The 12,710-nt window shown below is 46.3% G+C and overlaps 1 non-coding gene across 1 annotated transcript; it reads left to right on the top strand.

Moving 5' to 3' along the window:
- The first annotated feature begins 11,894 nt into the window (after positions 1-11,894).
- LOC129642447 (U6 spliceosomal RNA) lies at positions 11,895-12,001 on the top strand. Its single transcript, XR_008709718.1, has one exon. It is a non-coding gene; the product is annotated as a U6 spliceosomal RNA (small nuclear RNA).
- The last annotated feature ends 709 nt before the right edge of the window (positions 12,002-12,710 follow it).

The raw sequence follows: 12,710 nt of genomic DNA, 5'->3' as shown, positions 1-12,710 counted from the left end.
CAGCAGGCAGGGAGGCAGCCTGGCCTGGGGCTGCAGGCAGTAGAGCACAGCACAGCTCCCTGCAGGCGGCTCCCCTCCCCAGCTCCTGCCAATGGGCCTACAGGATGTCAGCCCAGGGCTGCCCTCTTCAGAGATGCCAGACACCCAGGCTTTGATGCCACATTAGTAATCTATCACTGTGGGTGCATCAAACAGAACAGGTCTTCTGGCCAGATGCGGCACACCCACTGCCTCTCCCACCACGCTGCCCCCTTTCCTGATACACAGACCCAGCCTGTGGGGAGGTCATCTGCTGTCCTGTCTTCCCTGAGTGAGCAAGTGGCTCCCCTGAGCCAACCTGGCAGGCATCTCGCCCTCCTAAGTTCCCTCCTGAACCCTGCAGGGCTGAGCTCGGCAAAGGGCAGCCGTTCTTCTTTCTGACATTTTCCAAATAAGTGGATGCTTTTCTTCAAGAATTTAGGAGCAACCTTTATCTGCTGTCTGGGAAGAAGCATCTGTCACCCAGGTGAAGCTTCCACTCTGTGGCCCCTGCAAACATCAAACACCCAGTGTCTGGGGCCGGCTGGCCATGGCACCAAGGGATGCCCAGACCCAGTAGCTGCCCGGGGAGGTGGCCAGGGCAGGCACCCATCAGACACAGCCAGATGGGGACATCAACCATTTGTGGGCACTGTAGGCACCAGGTGTAGAGAAGAGAGGAGCAGAGAGTGGCCAATGTGGGTGAAGACTTCCTGGGACCCACCAGAACCCCTCTAATCAAAACCAGGGTGATGGCTGAAAGAAAAAGATTGAGAGTAGGAAAATGGCCATTGGGCAAGTATCCAAAAATCTGCCCAGAGGTTGTGTTGGAAAGAGGAGTCAAGTATGGGGGAAGATGGTGGGGTGCTTAGGCATTACTGGTACCACGTAAATAGCTCGTGAGTTACTGCGAATGAAGGTGTGCAGGCCCTTGGGAAAATACTTTCTGTGGGGCCTCTGCTTATGTAAACTATTTGAGTCACCCCAAATCAGCATTTCAGCATCATTCTGGCAATCCAACCTCGTGTGATTACATAAAAGGAAGACCACACCAGCTAGCAGGAAGCATTTACTTACTAGGTCACCTTCTTGGAACCAAGGTCCAGCCACAGGCCCACAGAATGACCATCAGCCCAAGTCCTGGAGCCGCTTGAGGCATATGGTCAACTCCACACATTGGTTGCAGGGCCAGACAGTGCTTGAGGGAGAAAAATGGGGTCCAGGGCCCACACAGGTCCCCTTCAGACTTGGAGAGCACCCCTGGGTACCTCTACCAGCCTAGCTGGTCCCAGGCACTTAGACAACTTCATGAAAGGCACTCCAAAGGTTGGGGGGTGTCTGGGGGACCCAGGGCAAGGCCCAATGACCCAGGTCAGAGACCCCAGGTAAGGGACTGGGATATCACTAGACGCTCCCTCTTAGGACCTAGAGCTGGGTGTGATAATACTGAAGGTTGTGAAGGGACCAGGGCAGAGCTGGCCCCAGATGAAAGGGAAATAGGAAGAAAGCAGACCCTGAAGCCAAGACTAGCCAATCTGGGCATATCTACAGACAACATCACCCTTAAACATCCTAGACCCCAGGTTTCTCAGAGCACAGAGGCAACACCCACCTGCTGCCTGTGTCCAGGCCACCCCCAGCCACCCACGACTTCTGTCCCATACCCCGTGCTTTGCCAGCCTCTGGCAGGCATCTTCTCCCTGAGGTTCTGCACAGAAACACAAGAGGCTTTCTCTGCAGACCAACAGACCAGACAGTGTTCATCTCTCAGTGTCAATACAGCCCGCGTCTCCAGGGCAATGACTTTTACTCAGTAAATACTAATCAGCCTTGGACAACGGGTGCAAGCCCCTAGTCTAGAACTATGCCAGCACTCTGCCACCTACCTGTCACGTCTCCCTCCTGAGGCTGGGTGAGGCTGGGATGTTGCAGGGATGAGCAGATGGAGGGTCTAACAGGCCCCTTGCTCTCAGGGACAGGAGAAACAAGTCATGGCTTCTCTCCATCTGCATAAAGAGACCCAGGACAGTGGGGAGAGACTTCTGGGATGTGACCAGCCAGGGAGGCAATAACTGATACAAAAACCCACAGTAATATGTAGAACAAGCTGTGCCCACATGTTAGCAGTTGGCAGGCAGGTGGGGATTCAAGTGCAGATCCAGGGGCAGATCCCGGATGGGGGTCCTCTGGTGGAACCCATGCCCATAGGTGACCAGGGTGTGAGCATGCCGTCATCTCCTGACGTCCCTATCTGTGGGATTGCCATTCCACCATTCCATGGGGATCCTGTTCAGACCTTTGAGTTGAGGGAGAGGGGATACTGAGCCCACCCCTCCTGCCCCAAAGGTGAGCTGAGTCTCAAGCTTGGCACACCTATGTATCCCACCAGTCCCTTACTTTTGACCCTGCTCCCATGAGTGGCAGAGACCAAGCTCAGCGACCCTTGGGTATTCCCAGACTGCTGAGATACTTGAGATCTGCTGACTCTCTAGTTGTCATATTTCTGGGCCTGTTGGCAAGGAAAGGGTAGGAGTCGTGGGGTCTATCCCTCTGGGATGCAGATTGCTCACTTCAAGAATATCCAAAGTCAAGCCTTGTTGCCGTTGTTGTTCATTCTCCAGTATCAGGTCAATATGAGAAATAAATATTGCTCCTAGTCACATAACACATTTTTACCTGTTGAGCTAATAACCAGATTGTTCCTTTGGCTAAAGGAGAAGACACATCTACCCCTACTGTGTCAGGCTGCAGTGACTTTCTTCACAAAACTTAATAAAAGGGGCCAGAGCAGACCCAGTTCCTACAAACCCAGAGGTCTTTTCTAATCACCTAACCACATGACCCATTATGAGGTTTGGCTCCTCTCAGAAGTGAAGTGAAGTGAAGTCGCTCAGTCGTGTCCAACTCTTTGAGACCCCATGGACTGTACCCTATCAGGCTCCTCCTTCCGTGGGATTTTCCAGACAAGAATACTGGAGTGGATAGTCATTTCCTTCTCCAGGACATCGTCCCAACCCAGGGATTGAACCTGGGTCTCCCACATTGTAGGCAGATGCTTTACTGTCTGAGCCACCAGGGAAGTCTCCTCTCAGATTGGGGATCCAAATATCTATTGGATGGATAGATTGATGGATGGATGGAATAAACAGATGGATTGATGGGTGGTTGAATGGTTAAATAGATGAAGTAAATAGAAGAATAGATGAATGAACAGCAAATGAGTAGGTGATAGGTAGATGGGAGATAGATAGGGAGAATAGGTAGATGTATTAACAAATGTGAAGACTGAGACATGTGTGCCTGCATGGATGGATGGACTGGTGGATAAATAGATGGATTTCTGTTCAGAGAGACCAAGTTTTTTGAAGATATGTCAGTCTCTTTTCATTTCTTTGTTTTCATCCACAGTGAATGAACATGCCAGGCTTTCCTGTCCATCACCAACTCCCAGAGACTGCTCAAACTCATGTCCATTGAGTCAGTGATGCCATCCAACCTTCTCATCCTCTGTCACCCCCTTCTCTTTCTGCCTTCAATCTTTCCCAGCATCAGGGTCTTTTCCAATGAGTCAGTTCTTTGCATCAGGTGGCCAAAGTATTGGAGCTTCATCTTTAGCATCAGTCCTTCCAATGAATATTCAGGATTGATTTCCTTTAGGATTGACTGGTTTGATCTCCTTGAAGTCCAAGGGACTCTCAAGAGTCTTCTCCAACACCACAGTTCAAAAGCATCAATTCTTCGACACTCAGCCTTCTTTATGGTCCAACCCTCACAAGACTACTGGGAAAACCACAGCTTTGACTATATGGACCTTTGTCGGTAAAATATGTCTCCACTTTTGAATATGCTGTCTAGGTTTTTCATAGCTTTTCTTCCAAGTAGCAAACATCTTTTAATTTCATGGCTGCAGTCACTGTCTGCAGTGATTTTGGAGTCCAGGAAAATAAAATCTCTCACTGTTTCCATTCTTTCCCTATCTATTTGCCATGAAGTGAAGGGACTGGATGCCATGATCTTTATTTTTCGAATGCTGAGTTTTAAACCAGTTTTTTTCACTCTCCTTGATCACCTTCATCAAGAGGCTCTTTAGTTCTTCTTCACTTTCTGCCATAAGGGTGGTGAAATCTGCATATCTGAGGTTATTGATATTTCTCCCAGCATTCTTGATTCCAACTTGTTCAAGGTTTTCTACTGTGTGCTAAGTACCAAGATCACCTAATGTGAAAAGCCAACTAATTGGAAAAGACCCTGATGCTGGGAAAGATTGAAGGCAGGAGGAGAAGGGGACGACAGAGGATGAGATGGTTGGATGGCATCAGCAACTCAATGGACTGAGAAAATTCCAGGAGATGGTGAAGGACAGGGAAGTCTGGCATGCTGCAGTGCACGGGATTGCAAAGAGTCAGACATGACTTAGCAACTGAACAACAAAGTATGGAGACAGCTACTAAGGAGCAGGATCCCTGTTAGAACCAGCCCCGTTCCTTCCTGAGACTTAACTTCTAGCCATGTCCCTTTTCATGGGATGAGGTGTCCACTGGGTCAAGGGGAGACGGCCACCCGAGCCCACTCCCTCACACTCCAGACTGTGCTCTGTCTGAAGTGCCCCAGACTTTACAGGTCCTGACCCCAAAACCCAGCTTCACTTTCAGGACCTGAGTAGTCCTCTTGCATAGATCTGCCCTGGAGGGTGGCCAACAAACCTCTTTTTTCAGGGGTGCCTGGAGCCTGGGATGAAGAGAGAGGGTGACGCCAGGCCACAGAGCCCCTCTCCACCACCCTCCAGCACAGAACTCTGATGAGTTCAAGATTTCTCCATCTGGGGGATTCCCTGGTGGGCCAGTGGTTAGGACTGCACGCTTCCATTCCAGGAAGCATGGGTTCAATACCTGGTCAGGGAACATAGATTCTGCAAACCATGGGGTACAGCCAAAAGAAATGAATTTAACTTATTTTTTAAAAAAAGAATTTTCAATCTGAATCTGGCTTTCCAGGCTGTTTTAAAGATGTATCTTTCAAGACTGGAGCAACAACATATTTTATTTACCAATTTGTTAACTTGATTCATAACTCTTAAACATTTAGACCAGCAGTTCTCAAACTTTCTGGTCTCAAGACACTTTTACTTTCTTAAAAAGTATTAAGAACCCCAAAGAGTTCTTGTTTTGTATGTTACACCCATCAGTGTTTACCACATTAAAACTTTTAACTGAGACATTTAAAAAACATTCATTCATTAACTTGTTTTAAAAATAGCAATAATAAGCCTGTTGCATGGTAATATAAATAACACATTTTTAAATAAAAACTAATTTTCCAAGACAAATGAGAAAACGTAGCACAAAGTGTGCCGCTGTCTGACAGGTTTGCAAATCTCCTTAATCTCTATATTAAGAAAGGCAGCTGGGTTCTCATCTTTGTTTCTGCTTCTATTTATTATGATGCGTTGTTTGGTTGGAGCATAAGAAGAAATTCAGGATTCCCTCAGAGATACAACCAGTAAAGAGAGGAGTATTTTAATAGCCTTTTCAGAGAATTATGGATGTTCTTACTTGATACTATACCAGAAGTCAACCAGCATTTCATTCTCTCTTCTTTTAAACTGAAGTATAGTTAATTTATAATATTTTATTAGCTTAAGGTGTTCAGTTCAGTTCAGTTCAGTCGCTCAGTCGTGTCCGACTCTTTGCGACCCCATGAATTGCAGCACGCCAGGCCTCCCTGTCCATCACCAAATCCCAGAGTTCACTCAGATTCACATCCATCGAGTCAGTGATGCCATCCAGCCATCTCATCCTCTGTCATCCCCTTCTCCTCCTGCCCCCAATCCCTCCCAGCATCAGAGTCTTTTCCAATGAGTCAACTCATCGCATGAGGTGGCCAAAGTACTCAAGTTTCAGCTTTAGCATCAGTCCTTCCAAAGAAATCCCAGGGCTGATCTCCTTCAGAATGGACTGGCTGGATCTCCTTGCAGTCCAAGGGACTCTCAAGAGTCTTCTCCAACATCACAGTTCAAAAGCATCAATTCTTCGGCGCTCAGCCTTCTTCACAGTCCAACTCTCACATCCATACATGACCACAGGAAAAACCATAGCCTTGACTAGATGGACCTTTGTTGGCAAAGTAATGTCTCTGCTTTTGAATATGCTATCTAGGTTGGTCATAACTTTCCTTCCAAGGAGTAAGCATCTTTTAATTTCGTGGCTGCAATTACCATCTGCAGTGATTTTGGAGCCCAAAAAAATAAAGTCTGACACTGTTTCCACTGTTTCCCCATCTACTTCCCATGAAGTGATGGGACCAGATGCCATGATCTTCGTTTTCTGAATGTTGAGCTTTAAGCCAACTTTTTCACTCTCCTCTTTCACTTTCAAGAGGCGTTTGAGTTCCTCTTCACTTTCTGCCATAAGGGTGGTGTTATCTGCATATCTGAGGTTATTACAACATAGTAATTCCATATTTTTACAGATTATACTCCTTGTTACAAAATGTTCGTTCTATCCTTTGTGCTGCACAGTTCCTCTTTGTAGCTTATTTATCTTATATACAGAATTTTGTGACTCTGAATTGCTTTCACATGTTTTGCCCCTCCTCCCAGCCCTCTCCCCACTGATAACCAATAGTTTGCTCTCTGTATCTGTGATCTGTTTTATTTTTTCAGATTTCACATATATATATGAAGACAGTATGGAGGTTACTCAAAAATTTATTTAAAGAAGCTGTTTCTTAAGGATTAGTTACCAGGACTAGAAAAAGGGTAAGGGAGGCACTCAGGGTACAAACTCAGGAGAACTCATTCTCAGGGGTGTGAGGTGCCTGCACTTCATTCCTTCCACCTAACACTAGGCCTGCTGGTTGAATGAGAACCTCAAAGCTTAAGCAATAAGCTTTGTTTTGTACTCTGTTCCATTAAAATCCCTTTTATGTCTTGTAACTTGAATGGGTTTTTTGTTCATGCATGATTTTGTAACTGTCAGGACTAGGATTGATTTTACTCTACTTACAAGGTACTGAATTAACTTGCTGCTGTTTCACAGATGTTGGCAAGAGACATGAGAGTCCTTTGTCAGTGACAAAGGACTTGACTACACACAGCATGCTTCCACAGCAAGCACTGTGAGCATCAGCCTGTTTACATCACTTCTCTTTGCCCCTCAGGTCCACAGAGGTTATGCAGAAGCGCCTGGATAGACGCTACGCAAGCAGCAGGGTTGTGTTGCAAGTGACAGACCCTGAGCTTGGGGACCAATGTTTTTTAGAGTACATAGTAAGCAAGCCTGCTCTTTGACCTAAAGGGAGACAATGCCTCATCCTTCAAGGCCGCTCACTACAAACACTTCTGAGAAATAGCTTGAATAAAGAGAGAGTCAGGTCTTCCATTCTTGGCACACCCAGTGAGACCTGCAGAGTGGAAGCGAGCCCCAGTGGAGGACCGACTTCTCAACAGAAACATGATGCATGGCCGTTCGGAAAACACTGGTTCTCTGAGACATGCGGGAGCTTCCAATTGTTGACATGTTGCTTTAAGCAATATCAAAAATCACATTCATTCATATCATTAATCTCATCAGAAAAGTCTTCCTGTATTGAGAAGCTGTTAAACTCACAGTGGCAGGTACATGTTACCCAAATTTCTAATTTTCACTTGAAAGTTTAAATTTTCTTTTTAACTATAAATGCACTCAGTTGTTTTATGTGAACAGACAAGCTAACTTAGATCATTTTCAATAGAATGTATCTCATATGGTGGTGGTGGTGTTTAGTCCCTAAGCGGTGTCCGATTCTTTTGTGACCTCACGGACTGTGGCCCACCAGGCTCCTCTGTCCATGGGATTTCCCAGACAAAAATTCTGGGGCAGTTTTCCTTTTCCTTCTCCATGGATCAAACCCACGTCTCCTGCTTGGCAGGTGGATTCCTCACCGTTGAGTCATCAGGGAAGCCCTGTATTCCACACACCCACATCTGAATAACCCTAGGGTGTCTGCCAGTCACTCTTTCAAGCCCAGGACCACATGATCACACCTGTACCACTTTCCCCCTCATGTCTATTTCTCCATGTCCTCTCAGTCTCTTGCTACACCCTAGGAGAGTACGTTTCTGCTTCAGGGCCTTTGCACATGCTGTCTAGAATGCTCTTCTCCCAGAGAACTTCCTCCCCCAAGGCATTTAGGTATCTGTTTTTAAAAGCACTTTCTCAAAGAGTACTGCCCTGACTTCCTGGCCTGTAATAACCACTGCCATACATACACTGAATACCCTCATCCTGCTTTTTTTTTTCCTTACCGTATATCAATTCCTGAGATTATGTGATCTATTTTCTTGTTTATTTGCTATCTGTTCTTCCCACTACCACCGTCACCACTAGAATGCCCCTTGTGGGAGGAAATCCAGCACCTGGGACAGCACCTTGGCACATGGCAGGTTCTCAAGACCTATTTGATAAATGGATGGATAACAGCTGTCACTGGGCATCAGGATCCAGGAGACAGAAGCAAAACACACACAGTCACAACTTGTAAGATGCTTGCAATTTTACTTCATAGTTGCAAAAGAGTCTAATAACAATGAAATGTGAAACTCTATGAGAAATAGGTTCAGGGTGGGAGTGAAACAGTCAAAAACTCAAATACCCATCAACAAAGAAATGAGTAAATTGTGGCCTGTGTATAAATGGAATACTACAACAGAAGGGAGAGAGAGGAAGAGAGAGAGAAATATTCTCAGCACCATGGATGAATTTTATCATGCTGAGTGAAAGAAGCCAGAAACGAAAGAGAAAATGCTGAATGACTGTATTTATATAAGGGACAAGAACAGGCAAAGCTCTGTAATTATAGAATCACAACAGTGGTACTTCTTGGGACGGAGGAATGTATAGACTAGGAAGGGACATGAGGGGGGCTGTATTGAAATGAAATTCTGTTTTAATCAGATATGCTAAGGTAACAGACACAGAGACAATGTCTTTGAAAGAAGAGTTTGCTACTTACAGTTTCCAAGAGAAGAGGGCATGCCACGCCACGCAGGGCCACTTGGGAAAGCACCAGTTGGTCAGGAGGCAGAAGGAGCCAGGGAAAGGCACGGTCAGAGCTCATATTGTGATTCCCAGGGAAGAAATGGGAGAGGCAATTGGCAAGTTTAGAACTGGATCAGTTCAGTTCAGTTCAGTCGCTCAGTCGTGTCCGACTCTTTGCGACCCCATGAATTGCAGCACACCAGGCCTCCCTGTCCATCACCAACTCCCGGAGTTCACTCAGACTCACGTTCATCGAGTCAGTGATGCCATCCAGCCATCTCATCCTCTATCGTCCCCTTTTCCTCCTGCCCCCAATCCCTCCCAGCATCAGAGTCTTTTCCAATGAGTCAACTCTTCACATGAGGTGGCCAAAGTACTGGAGTTTCAGCTTTAGCATCATTCCCTCCAAAGAAATCCCAGGGCTGATTTCCTTCAGAATGGACTGCTTGGATCTCCTTGCAGTCCAAGGGACTCTCAAGAGTCTTCTCCAACACCACAGTTCAAAAGCATCAATTCTTCGGCGCTCAGCCTTCTTCACAGTCCAACTCTCGCATCCTGAATTATTTTGGCAAGCTCTGTACTATGGGTGGTATCTTATCTAGTTGTCTGGTATCTGACCCTGGGGTGATTTAGGACAGGAGGGATACTAGCTTAGCCTGTGAGTTGGATGGGTTGGCTTTCACGTAAAAGACACTCTTGCAGACAAGCTGTTTGCTGTCTTTAGGCTGGAAGGGGCAGTCTCCCTGAGCTAGTAAAGCAACAAAAGATGTCAAAGCATCATAAAATACTGAAAAGTTAAGATGCAATTAATATAGCAGCCTTACAGAATACTGATAAGCCTCTCTATCTATGTAGAAATATTTGCTGTAAAGATCTGCTTACTACTGTTACTGAACCAAACTTGGATCGGCTTGCCCGTGTGCAATAACGCCAATCTACTGACACTGGCTTGTGGTGAAGTAAAGTGCAGCATTTATTTCAGGCGCCAAACAAGGAGTCTGGGCAGCTAATGCTCAAAAGACCAGAACCCTTAAAGGCTTTTAGAAAAAGATTTTTAAAAACAGAATGAGGGAGTGGATTGTGGGGTGTGCAATCAGCTCATGGACATTCTTCTGACTAGTTGATGGTGAGGTAATCGGGAGTCAACATCATCAACCTTCTGGTTCCAAACAATCTGGAGTCTGCATGTTTGCAGGCAGCACACAGTTAACTTCTTCCACCTGGTGGGAGATTCAGTACCTGCAAAATAACTCAAGGGATATGACTCAGAATATTACCCATATCCCTTGAGGAGAAATTAAATGTCCTTGACTTCTTTTAACAGCTAAACTAATATTTTGTCTTGTTTGACTGTCTTGGGTTTTTTTGTTTGTTTGTTTGTTTTGTTTTTAACATTTTCTCACTTCTCTGATTAAATTTATTCTTTGGAAGGCCTAAGAGGCTAAAGATTTTCTACAAACATAAGACAGGCAGAGGAGAGGGGGGAGGGGGAATCTGTCCCAGGAGGGCCCTATAGGGTCCTGTTCGGTCAGGATATCAGGGATCTTGATGCATTTTGTCATGATACCTCAGTTTTCTAAAACTACAAATATGGAATTCAATTGTAAGAAGCACATAGACAAGGAAACTCACTAACTCTCACTGGTCACCATTCAGGCTCATGCTCTTTCCAGCATCAGAGTCCTCCTCCTTACACCCAGACTTCAGTCCCAGGGCTTCTGGTGCAGTTCCATCCCCTCCCAGCCTCCAGATAGCTTGACTCATTCATGGGAGCCCTCCAGTCTGCTTCCAGCTGCCAGCTTAGAACTTAGAAAATTCTCCCTTTGACTCTTTCTCCTGAGTCTTCCTGTAGGCAAAAAGTAGGGGATATGCACTGCAGGGTGCCACCCACTACCACCTTCCCCTGACATGGCTCTCGCCTGTGGCACCATCCTAGGATACTCGAGGATTCCGTCACCCCTTCTTGGAAGCTAATCATTTAACAGTATGAATTTTTACCTCATTACTGGAAATGAGGCAAAAAGTGCTCACTAAGCACACAGGAACTACTCCTGGAGTGCAAAGTGGGCAGGAGTGGAGCCAGGATGGTCATGACTAAGCCAAAGTTGAAGGTGACCTGGGGGAGAGAAGGGTGGCTTGGTGCTCTGCACACCGACAGGGAGACCTGGTGACACCCTCTCGATGCAGACCAGGTGTGGCCCACTCAGATCAGACACAGATGTTCGCCTGGCCAGGCTTCCTTGACCCCTCAACCCATTCTAGCAGGATGACATCACAGGGGGGTGCCTGTGTCCTAGGGCTCACAGCCCATGACGCGGGAGCCTATCACCTCTTCTGAGGCCAGTGCAGAGCCTACTTGGCACAGAGGCGTGGGCAGTCATCACTGTGGGTTGAAGTATGGGTGGATAGGGGTTAGTATGGAGGTCATCAGGGTGACATCTGAGAGATTAGGGCACATTCTCTGGTGTGTCACCTCTGACATAGCTCAGCTAAGCTCTGCCCAGAGCATCCCTTCCATGACACCGTATTACAGGACTCCTATACTTCCAGCCTGGGACAAGCTCAACCAAGTGGCCCTGAGGATGCTCTCAGCTCAATTCTGCAGTGTGACCATGAAATGCCTGCTTTGATGTTGGCCAAGCCCTGGCCCAGCCAAGGACAGTTCAGGAGAGGCAGGGCCAACCCAGACAACACACACAGATGGACCTACAAACGAGACAGCTGGCGGCCCAGGAAGCCAGCTCTGGCCCACTGCGGAGAGCCCTGGTCCAGGGGCTGTGTCAAGAACCTGCTCCTTCCTCAATCTTGGAAAGGAACAAACTAATTATAACAGCTCCTGGCCATGCAAATCTCAGCCGAGTGCTTGCTTCGGCAGCACATATACTAAAATTGGAACGATACAGAGAAGATTAGCATGGCCCCTGCGCAAGGATGACACGCAAATTCGTGAAGCGTTCCATATTTTTCAGAAAAATAAATGACCCAATCAAAAAATGGGCCAAAGAACTAAATAGACATTTCTCCAAAGAAGACATAAAGATGGCTAACAAACACATGAAAAGATGCTCAACATCACTCATTATCAGAGAAATGCAAATCAAAACCACTATGAGGTACCATTTCACACCAGTCAGAATGGCTGCGATCCAAAAGTCTACAAGTAATAAATGCTGGAGAGGGTGTGGAGAAAAGGGAACCCTCTTACACTGTTGGTGGGAATGCAAACTAGTGCAGCCACTATGGAGAACAGTGTGGAGATTCCTTAAAAAACTGGAAATAGACATGCCTTATGATCCAGCAATCCCACTGCTGGGCATACACACTGAGAAAACCAGAAGGGAAAGAGACACGAGTACCCCAATGTTCATCGCAGCACTGTTTATAATAGCCAGGACATGGAAGCAACCTAGATGTCCATCAGCAGATGAATGGATAAGAAAGCTGTGGTACATATACACAATGGAGTATTATTCAGCCATTAAAAAGAATACATTTGAATCAGTTCTAATGAGGTGGATGAAACTGGAGCCTATTATACAGAGTGAAGTAAGCCAGAAAGAAAAACACCAATACAGTATACTAACGCATATATATGGAATTTAGAAAGATGGTAACAATAACCCTGTGTACGAGACAGCAAAAGAGACACTGATGTATAGAACAGTCTTATGGACT

Source organism: Bubalus kerabau, chromosome 1 (genome assembly GCF_029407905.1).
Source record: "Bubalus kerabau isolate K-KA32 ecotype Philippines breed swamp buffalo chromosome 1, PCC_UOA_SB_1v2, whole genome shotgun sequence".
Taxonomy (NCBI): Eukaryota; Metazoa; Chordata; class Mammalia; order Artiodactyla; family Bovidae; genus Bubalus; species Bubalus kerabau.
This window is presented reverse-complemented; position numbering and strand designations above follow the sequence as displayed.